Raw genomic sequence first — 10,860 nt, forward strand, 5'->3', positions numbered from 1 at the left:
GGAAAGAAAAAAGCACGTATGGCTCTGTCCTCATGGACAGTCATATTTGTCTTTCCAGGAGGAAGATACATACTAAAGAAACATAAACGATTCAATTACTTCATATAATGTTAAGTGTTTTGAAGAAAAAACAATCTATCTTTAGGTCTCGGTGTCTATACTTATAAAAGAGGTAGTGGTAAAAGACTCTCTTAATGGACCCTGAGGTTACAAGTAAGAATGGTTAATCAGTCTATGGAGAGAAACTGCTCAGAGCAGGTGAGGTGAAATGCATTTGGAGATGGCTGCTGCAACAAAGGGGCAGGGACATTGCTCAGGAAACACACAAGTCACAGCTCAAAGCATCTATTCAAGTCCTAGAAGTCCTGGAAAATCATAGAGAAATAAGAAACGGTAGAAACCTCCTTCATGGCCAATGTATCCAGAGAAGTTTAGAAGCAAAGGGGACTTTTAGAGGCAGCTATTTGCATCTCGTAATGTCACAGATGAGAAAATTATGCTCAGACTCAGCAGAGATTAACAGAACCGCCAGTGCAGGGAGTGATTCAGCAGGAATGACATGTTATGGAATCTGGTAGACTCGCTGATTTTTCCAGAAATACAGGTTAGCTGAGTCAGAAGGTTGTTTCTCCAGCCAAACAATGCCTGTGAAATGCATGTAAATGATTCCTCATCCGAAAGGATGAACAGAGCAGGAACAAATTGACCTTGACCTTCAGAGGTCAGTAGTTCACCCTGAAAACACATCCTCAGAGAGATGGACGTGTTTGTCTGATGAATAATGGTAGCAATAAATAAAAAAGAAGTAAGGAAGTTGTGGATAACGGATGAGAAAAATGACTCTTCTTTCCTAGAATAAATTACCAAGTACAACGTCTAAGGGATCTCAAGCTCCCTTAGTATCTAGGAAGCTTTCCTGGACTGAGCAAAGCAGTTTTTCCTTGAGGTATAACTTCTGTTCTGAGGGGCATCAGAGCATCGTGTGTGTGTGTGTGTGTGTGTGTGTGTGTGTGTGTGTGTTTTCCCACCACAGCCTCTCTGATCCAAATTTTAGGTCTTTAGCTTCCCTGAGAAAATTCCCTGGGAAAAGCTGAGAAAGCGAAATAATTGTGAAGCAGGACTCCAAGAAAGCATTCCTGATGCCCAAGCTAAATGACAATTATTTAGCACTTCCAGGAAAATGAAGAGAACCTGGTTCCTTTTTATTCCTCCACCATTGTAAAAGGAAGTTTTGATACTTCTTTGTAATATCACAGCAGAAACTTTATTCATTATATTATGCTGTTTGAGAATGAAATTAACCTCCGGAAATAGGCTTATTCATTAGGATTAATCTAAGTGCCTTTTAATCTCTGCCATCAATTTCCACTTTCCTTTTCACCCATCTCAAACTTTCCCATGTAGATATGCATCCAAAACACATAGTTTGACCACATACTTTCTATCTTGTGTCTAATATTTCCACCATCTCAACCATCCCAACTTACAACAGCAGCAAAATATTCTGTGCCAGCTAACATTTCTAAGTTCCTTTTTTTAAAGAAAAGTTATATTCTGGTGTATACAATTTTCTACAAGAGGTCATTATCATGGTCAGTAGTTCACCATGGAATATATCTGTGATCTTTTAAAATAATTTTGGATGCACTTATTAAAACACGAAGTTTTTTTTAGGACTTCGGAGTTTTCAGGTTGCATTCAGATCCATTATTTCACCTTGTTCACTCAACAGTTTTGGAATCCAGCATGTGGAACACAATTTATTTAGGTGGAAATGGAAGCCCATCATCTCTAAATGACCTAAGAAACTGAGGCCCAAAATGCATAATTTATCTGCTCAAGGCCATACATCTCCTAACTGATAAAAAACAGGCATGCTATCAATCAGGATTTAGAAGAGCAAAACCCATGCTGTATCCATAGTGTTGCTTATTAAGAAGAAATAAGTAAATCAGTAAATAAATAAATTAGCAAACAAAAATAAACTTTAAAACTAGCATATGAATACCCTCCCCAATTAAAAAGGTATCACATATCTCATTTAAACCTGAAAATAATTCAATGAGCTGATAGCATTAGAATCCAAAATCATTGTAAGCCAAACATTTAATACTATAGTTTATATTATTTCTGTCTTGTCTCTCATTTAGGCCATGAATTTATTCACCATGAAGGTAAGGATGATTTTATTAACTTCTGTGCCTCAAAATCAGTAAGTTGGATACATTAGATGATTAACTTAGAATGAGGAAAAAAACTTCAACATTTTGAGGCAAAAGTTAAGGATTGCTAAGAGCTCATTCTTTTCTAATGTCTAGGACAATGTGCCATGAATCGTCATGGAACTAATTCTGACACCATGTCAGAGAAAAAGAAACAAAATATTTGGAGTCCAGACAGGCTTCAATTTATGTCCTAACTAAACTACTAACTAAATGTTTAAGTTTCTTAACATGAGTTAATTAAGAATTAGGCCAGTTACCCAGCCTCAGTTGTTTTTTTTTTTATTTTATTTTTCAAATGAGGATAATAATACCTTCCTCATGGTAATGCTGTAAAGATTAGTTACATGTGTAATATATTTAAGTACCTAGCTAAATGACAGGTAGCTCTTATACATACCCTCCGTCCTTAATAAGAAAACCCATTGCAATAATATTGCCAAATACTTTTTCTAAATTGGCTAAGATACATTCTGCAAAAAACATTGGCCTGATTTCCTACTCAACCACTATTATGAGGTCTTAGACAATTCACCAAGGTCTTCTAGGGCTCAGATTCTCCTTCTGTAGAAGAAGAAGGAAATTAAAAAAAAAATTATAAAAAAGGAATTGAATTTCATGACCTCAACCACCACTTTCAGCTTCTGACATTCATTATCATAAAACTTTTGTGCATAACTCTGATTTTACAAGTAACATTTATTGGGTGGAGAAAGTTTTCCTGATTATATTGTGCTTTGCAAAAATCTCAACTCCAGTTCACATCAGCAAATATGATTTCTGACAGGGAGTGGACTATTTAGTTGGTCTCTGGAGGTTGAGAGAGATGGTGTTGATAGGTGCTCAGAATAAAATATGAGGATGTTAAGAAGAAAGTAGGTGAAGACAGACAGGAGACAGGAACAGAACTGCTTGAAATCTAACACTTCCGCTAAGAGATTACATATGGGAAATGAATGGGTGAAGAAATCTGTGTAAATATGCTGAAGGGCATTACACAAGAGAATAAGTAAATAAAATTTGATATTAAAAATGATGAGGAAGCAAGTAAATCATTATCCCATTTGCCCTACTAGGAAGTGGTCTTTTTTTTTTTTTTCCAGATAATCTTTCCCTCTAGCACTTAATTATCTCATCTTTTGGTAGGGTTTTTTTCAACAGAAACCTTTGATACGAAAGAATGAAGGTCATACGTGGAATTCTAATTCTGTTGCTCCACATGCTTTTCCCAATTTGGGATCATCAAATGAAATCTCATTGAGTGTTCACTTCAGGCAGGGCATACTATTTGACAGGGGGATGTTAGTGAAGATAGCTGACTAAACACTGGAACATATACTTTCTAAAGGTAATGACTCTGCAGATTCAGATTAAGTAAGGGCAGTTTCTAGGTCAAGGATAGGTTTTGGGGTGAGGGAGTTGGAGTTTAAGTTTGCTCCACACAGTGGTTCAGGGACAAAAGATGATGAAAGTTTTGCCACCTCCAAAAGAATGCTTGCTTGAGTGGAAAAATAACATGTAGGGGAATGAATGGATGGAAGGTTCTCATGGACCAAGCCTGGGGAAGCACACATCACTTCTCCCACACTCCATCACAGTGAGATTTGTTCTGCAGTCATATAACCTAATGCAAAGAATGCAGAAAGATTTGACCCTGCTCTGTGACCAGAGGAAGAGCCTACTGAATGTTCAGTGAGCAGGCTGCCCCAGGGGCAGAAAGAGACATAAAGGAAACAGCACAGCTGTGGACACAGGCATGTGAAGAAATGTCTTTCATACATGATGCAGTGTATCCCACACCATCAGGGAGACTTATACACAAAGGAGACTGATAAGATGAAAGTTGGAGGTGGATAATTAATTTGCAGCCAAGAAGAGTAAGCAGGAATGGAACAGACCTAAAGGGATATATTCAATACAGAAAATTTTCACTGTATAGTCCACAGGTGACTCTAGTAAAACACATCTGAAATGAAGGTAAAATACTTCTTTCCCAGCTGCAAATAGAACCTTCCATTAGGTTTTCAAGCTATCCAAAGGTGAAAGTAAATTGCCCACTCATCAGAGAATACTTCATTGTCCATCTTCTCCAAGCAGCATCCCTGTCACTCCATCCCCTGGCCTGCTTTCAGTGCACTGACATTAGAATGCCACTGTCTTCTTTCTTCCATAAGCACAGTGTGGCAGAAATGGTTTCCTTCCTGTGTACTGCTCTATCTCTAGCACCAAGAATGGTGCCTGGCACAGGCTTCAATCAATATCTGTTGAATCAATGCACTCAACAGATATTGATTGAATGAGTGAAACCATTCTTTGGGAATCTAAACAACATTGGACACACAGAAAGTCAAAGCCAGAAAGGACATTAAGAAAAAACAAGTTCAAACTCTTGCTTTTCTTTCTGAGACAGAGTCTTGCTCTGTCAATAAGGATGGAGTGCGGTGGCTTAATCTCAGTTCACTGCAATGTCTGCCTCCCTGGTTGAAGTGATTCTCATGCCTCAGAACTTCCCGAGTAGCTGGTATTACAAGTGCATGATACCATGTCCAGCTAATTTTTTTTTTTTTTTTTTTTTTTTTAAGAGAGATGGAGTTCTGCCATCTTGGCCAGACTGGTCTCGAACTCATGACCTGAAGTAATCTGCCTACCTGGGCCTTCCAAATTCTTGGAATTACAGGCATAATCCACAACACCCAGACTTCCATTTCTTTAATATAGGAAGTCTGAACTCAGTTTTTCCTCTCCAGTTTTTCTACCTCCAGGCAGAGGTTGCAGTGAGCTGAGATTGAGCCACTGCACTTCAGCCTGGGCAGCAGAGCAAGACAGTCTCAAAATGAAAGCAAGAAAACAAAAAGAAAAGAAGAAAGTAAGAAAAAAGAAAGATAATTCCTATACTTTGTGAGGCTGAGGAGGGCCGATCACTTGAGGTCAGGAGTTCAAGACCAACCTGGTCAACATGGTGAAAACTCATCTTTACTAAAAATACAAAAATTAGCCAGGTGTGGAGGCACACACCTATAATCCCAGCTACTCGGGAAGCTGAGGCAGGAGAATTGCTTGAATCTGAAAGGTGGGAGTTGCAGTGAGCTGAGATCACACCACTGCACTCCAGTGTAGGCAACAAAGTGAGACTCCATCTCAAAAAAAAAAAAAAAAAGAAAAGAAAAGGAAAAGAGAAGAATAAAAAAGAAAAAAATTGAGACTCAGGGAAGGTAACAGATTTCTCCAAGATGACATACCATGTTTTTAAATGCAATGTTGTGCCTTTCCACTATGCTATGTATGCTAACAAGAATATCATGATTCAAGAATATCATAAAGGATATGAAGAATATAATAAATAATATCATGTAATCATAAACAGATTCTTGGAGACTTTGGATCTTTTTGCACTAACTTAAGAAAATGTAATATTGATACATACTGTTATTTGCAAAATTTATGCGGTGTTAATTGCTGTGCAGTAGAATATTTCCTTTTCTAATGCTGCATGCCTGGCATGAGAAGCAAATGTGAAAGTTACATGACAGGAAATGATTGAAGTCCTTGTAACACAATGAGTTATCAAAATCAAATAGATAAGCACCATCCTTGACTCACACTTAGACAACTAGAAAAAACACAAGCACAAAGAAAGAAATGCAATGATACTAGAGGGAGTTTAATTTCTTTGTAAATCATAGTAATATAAAACAAAATTATTTTTTTCAGTTTAAAACTCTAATAATTGTAAAAGAGAACAATATAATTCAGTACTCACAAAGGTACAAGAAAAGAGATATCCCAGTATTGTGTGAAAATATCCATCAATGACCTATTTTATTTTGTTTTTCTTTTTTGACTTAATATTTTCATTTCTAGAAATTTATCTTAAGAACATAATCATGGCTGAATAACATGGAACAATAAAACAGCTGACTATGAGTGTATATTCACATATAGACATATAAGTGTATATGATAAAATTGCTAAAATTGTACCATGTATAGACATATGCAAGGATAGTTGGGATATATTTCCACTGGTCTATGAGAAAAATATTAAAAAGATGCTTTCAAAATGATAAAGTTCAAGTAATAGAGACAGCAGAAATGGAAGGCCGTATGCTTTATTCAGAACTATTGCCCTGGGCTTAATCTTATTTTAGTCATAACCGTGCCTCAAAATCCTTAAAAATTCAGTTAATTCTAGGATCCACGAAAACAAAGGTGATCTTTTGCCCACTTTGTACCCTCGTGTGACTAATAAGGTGAGTGAGATAAGGCTTTTAAATAAGGATTTACAATTCAACATGCTAGGAAGAAGATATTGTGGAATTACAGAGAAACGAGTTCTATTGGATGAAAGAATAAGCTGAGCTCTTTAGGCCTCAGTTTCCTCAATTAAAACATAAATATGGCTGACACTTTCCAATGATATTTGATATAAGAAAACTTATTAAACGATACCATATGAACAGAACACAAATAAAGTTTCATCCAAAGCAATGCATGAGAAGTGCTTACACACAAGGTAAATGCTGCTGCCTCAAGAAATGTTGCATTTATTTTTCTCTCTGCTTGGAATGCTTTTACAGAAAACTCTGCAAAGCTAACTTTCTTACCTCCTTCAAGTGTTCCTCAAAAGGTATTTTACCAATTAAGCCCATCCGGATATCTGTTTTTAAAAAGGCCTTCTGTAGTACTCTAACCCTTGATACTCCCAGTTCCCCCCACAGTGCTTTATTTTTTTTTCCATGGCACCTTCAAAGTTACCATAAATTTACTTTGTTGGAATTCAGTTCTCCGAATTAACATGCTAGATGTAATTTCTGTGAAGAAAAATGTTTTCCCTGCTTTGTTCACTGATGCATTTGAAGTATTTAAAACAGTGCTTGGGTATTCTTAGATATATTTTTAAAGTTAATTAATTAATTAACTGTTTAATAAATAAATTGTACTGAGTAATGGTGAATATACAATATAACAAAATGTTTAAGAGGCAGCTAACATAGCATCTGGAGGATAAGCTACATATTTAAATGAATATATTAGGGGAAAATAGTTAAAATCAATTATCTTACTTTCCATATGCCAAAGTTTAAAGAGGAGCTGAAGTACGTAGAACAAAGGAAAGGACTAAGATATAAGAGGAAATAAATGAAACTGAAAGTAGAAAAGAATTGAGGAAATCAGCAAAAACAAAAGTTGCTTATTTTTAAATATCAATAATATTGATGAAACCATGGCCATACTTATCAAGAAGAAAAAAGAGTAACAAAACCCACAACTACCAAGTATCAGAAGAGAAATAATGAAAATCAGTATTTTACAGATATTCTGAGTTCAGTGAGCCTCTCTAGCAAATTAATCAAACCTAAGCAAAGGGTGTGGGAACCCTGATGATTTATAGCCAGTTGGTCAGAAGCACAAATATCAACCTGTGCTTGCAATTGGCATCTGAAGTGGTGAGCAGTCTTGTGGGACTGAACTTTCAACCTGTGGGATCTGACACTGGCTCCAGGTAGGTAGCATCAGTGTTGAGTGAAATTAAAAGACACCAGCTGATGTCTGCTGCAGAAATGGTTGCTGGTGGAGGGAAATCCCTATATGCATTTTGTGGACCAGAAGTGAAATGTTCTGTGTTGTATTGGTATGGAAGTAGAAGATAACACTTTATTTCTCCTATTTCTCTTAGAGCAGCCATAGGAAATAAACACAGGCACATATGTAGTATAGAAGGAGTCATTTCTGGGGATTCAATCTGGAACTCAGTAACTCTATGATCATCTAATACTGCTCATTAAGTCCTTTTTTGCACAGATTTTTTCTATTTCCTGAATTGAGGACAGACTGATTCAGAAATGTCCTGATTTCAGACACTGGTCAGGAAATCTGGGAAGCTGTCTTTCTAAGCCCAGCTCTTCTGCTCCTTGGCTCTGTGCTTTGAGTAAGCCATGGGACTTCTATGAGTCAACGTTTTCAATCTATAAAGCAAGCATTTTACATTAGCTCAATGATTTTTAAAATTGCAACACCAAAGATTGATTTAAGTGGATATGAGTTATTTTTATTTTTCTATTCACATGTAATTTTTTTTCCACGATTGACAACTAATACTGGTTTTCCAGGTCTTGTAGTGTCTTACAATGTCCTTAAAAATAAATAATGTGGAACTGTTTTAAAAGAATAATTCAAAGAAAATATTGTATAGATACAGGGAGTCTTTTGATATGGTTAAAACAGTGAAGGTGGTGTGAGAAAAACTGAGTTTAGAAAACAGCGAGATGGAAAATGCCTGGCTTCTTCTCTCCACTTATCCAATCAGTAACCAATTTACTTATTCATGTATTCATCTATTAAATATATAAATATTCATGAGCACCTTTCAAGCACAAGGCAGCAAATAAGAGCACACTAGGAACACAATAATGAATGTGATACAGTCCCTGACCTGAAATACCTGAGTGGCGTAGGGAAGACAAACTCGTTCCAAACGGTAATGGAACGTGCTTGGAACATTAACAAGGACATTTACATGGTCCTACCAGTTTCTACTTTTGGAACCTCCAGGCTTTCCTGAAATGTATCCTCTTCAAAAGCAACCAGAATGCTCATTTTCAAACACAACTCTAAGTGTGATGCTCCTTTTCCTTAAACCAGTACTTGACAAACTGCAATCCCAGAACAGACACATTTTACTGTCTCTTTCTGTAAATAAAGTTTTATTGAAAGTTTTCTTGGAACACAGCCATGCCCATTCATTTCATATTGTTTATGGCCATGTTCACACTGCAAAGACAGAGTAAAGTAGTTGTGACAAAAGCTTCAAGAAATCCTAAAAAATTTACTATGTGGTATTTTATATATATGTAATCTCTATTTTTAAATTCTTCTTTCAAAGTACCTCTCTAACAGATCTATGCAGTAAGACTTAGCTTGGATGAGAATATTTCCTGTCTTTTCTTTGGTCTCCCAACATTTCCATACATCATTAATCTGGTCAAAGTCCATTGGGTGTGCCTTTAAGGGCTAAGATTCTTGTTCTGAAAGAAAACAATACCCTGCCCAAGGTCTGTGGAGGCTAATTCAAGTAGGGCTGCCAAGTATTTGCATATCCGACACATATTCTTCATAATTTTCATTTTGGTGTTCTGGTTATTTCCTTTTATTGAAGTTTTCTTTTTTTTCTTTCTTTCTTTTCCTTTTTTAAAATTGAGACGGTCTCCCTCTGTTGCCCAGGCTGGAGTGCAGTGGCGCAATCTTGGCTCACTGCACCCTCTGGCTCTCGGGTTCAAACAATTCTTCTGCCTCAGCCTCCCGAGTAGCTGGGATTACAGGTATACACCACCACACCTGGCTAATTTTTGTGATTTTAGTAGAGACAGAGTTTCATCATGTTGGCCAGGATGGTCTTGATCTCCTGACATTGTAATCCTCCTGCTTCGGCCTCCCAAAGTGCTGGGATTACAGGCATAAGCCACTGCGCCCCGCCTAAATTTCCTTTTCAATTTTTTTGTTGCTGTTGATAGTAAAATTTATAGAGAGCTAAAAGTAAATATTCCTTCGGATTGCCATCTGAAACTAGATAGAGCATGATCAGGTTTTTCAAGTCTATATCTGAAACAAAGGGACATGTTTCTTGATCTTAAAACGTATGAAGTCTGGTATTTGAGTACTCAGTACCGTTTGGTTGAATGAATTAATGCACAAATCCCATCATTTCACAAATGCAGAAGCTGAGTAAAATACCAATCACTCATTTGACCTCTTATATTTCAGCAGTCTCTTGAAATAAAACTGGCTCCTGCATACTTTCCTAAGACAATGCCCTCAGCAGCAGCCGCCAGCCACACGGCACATTTGTTTCCTTCCTGTGGGTCTCTATATTGGGCACCCATCAGTCAAGACAAACCCAAGAGGGAAATTAGAACTCCCAGGGAAAGAGGAGGGCTCTAGAGACACCAAGAGTAGAGCTGCAATTTCAAACTGGGTCATGAGGCCTCAGGGACCTGTAGGTGGTGCAACTCCCCAGCCCTGCAGGGGTGTGGGCAAACTGGTTTCTCTTTGCTTCCCTTGTTATATTGGAACTGTCTCTCAAAAGCAATAATAGTCCATTGAGCTTAGGTGTTACACTGAAAAATGATTTGGAACCTTTAAAATAAGCAAGCATGTTAGTTATAGCATGGTACTTAGCACCTAATGAGTCATCTTTTGCATGTTATGCAAATTTCAAGACAACAGCAGATGTTGGGGGAGGATCATTCTCCAGATAGGGGATAATTACTGTTTTCTGATTTTAAAAAATGATAACAACTATCGCTTACAGACAAAAAATGTTAAACTTTTGGGTAATTATTGTTGTGTGTGTGTCTCTGTGTGTGTGTGTGTGTGTGTGCGTGTGTTTATGCATATATATTATACATGTTTCTCTTCCTGTGTGTGCATGTTCATGTGTATCTCAAATATATCTTATGTAATACTGTAGACTCAGCACTCAGTCCATTTTGTGACACATATGAGATATTAAAATATTTGGAGACATAATGAATGAATGTTCAACTACAGACACAGAAACAGTACTAACACAGGGAGAGGAACAGGGAAGAACACATGGAGAGTTTCATTCTGTCACCTGGTAATAGGATGTTTATACTAGA

Source organism: Callithrix jacchus, chromosome 3, assembly GCF_049354715.1.
Source record: "Callithrix jacchus isolate 240 chromosome 3, calJac240_pri, whole genome shotgun sequence".
In the NCBI taxonomy this organism is placed as follows: domain Eukaryota; kingdom Metazoa; phylum Chordata; class Mammalia; order Primates; family Cebidae; genus Callithrix; species Callithrix jacchus.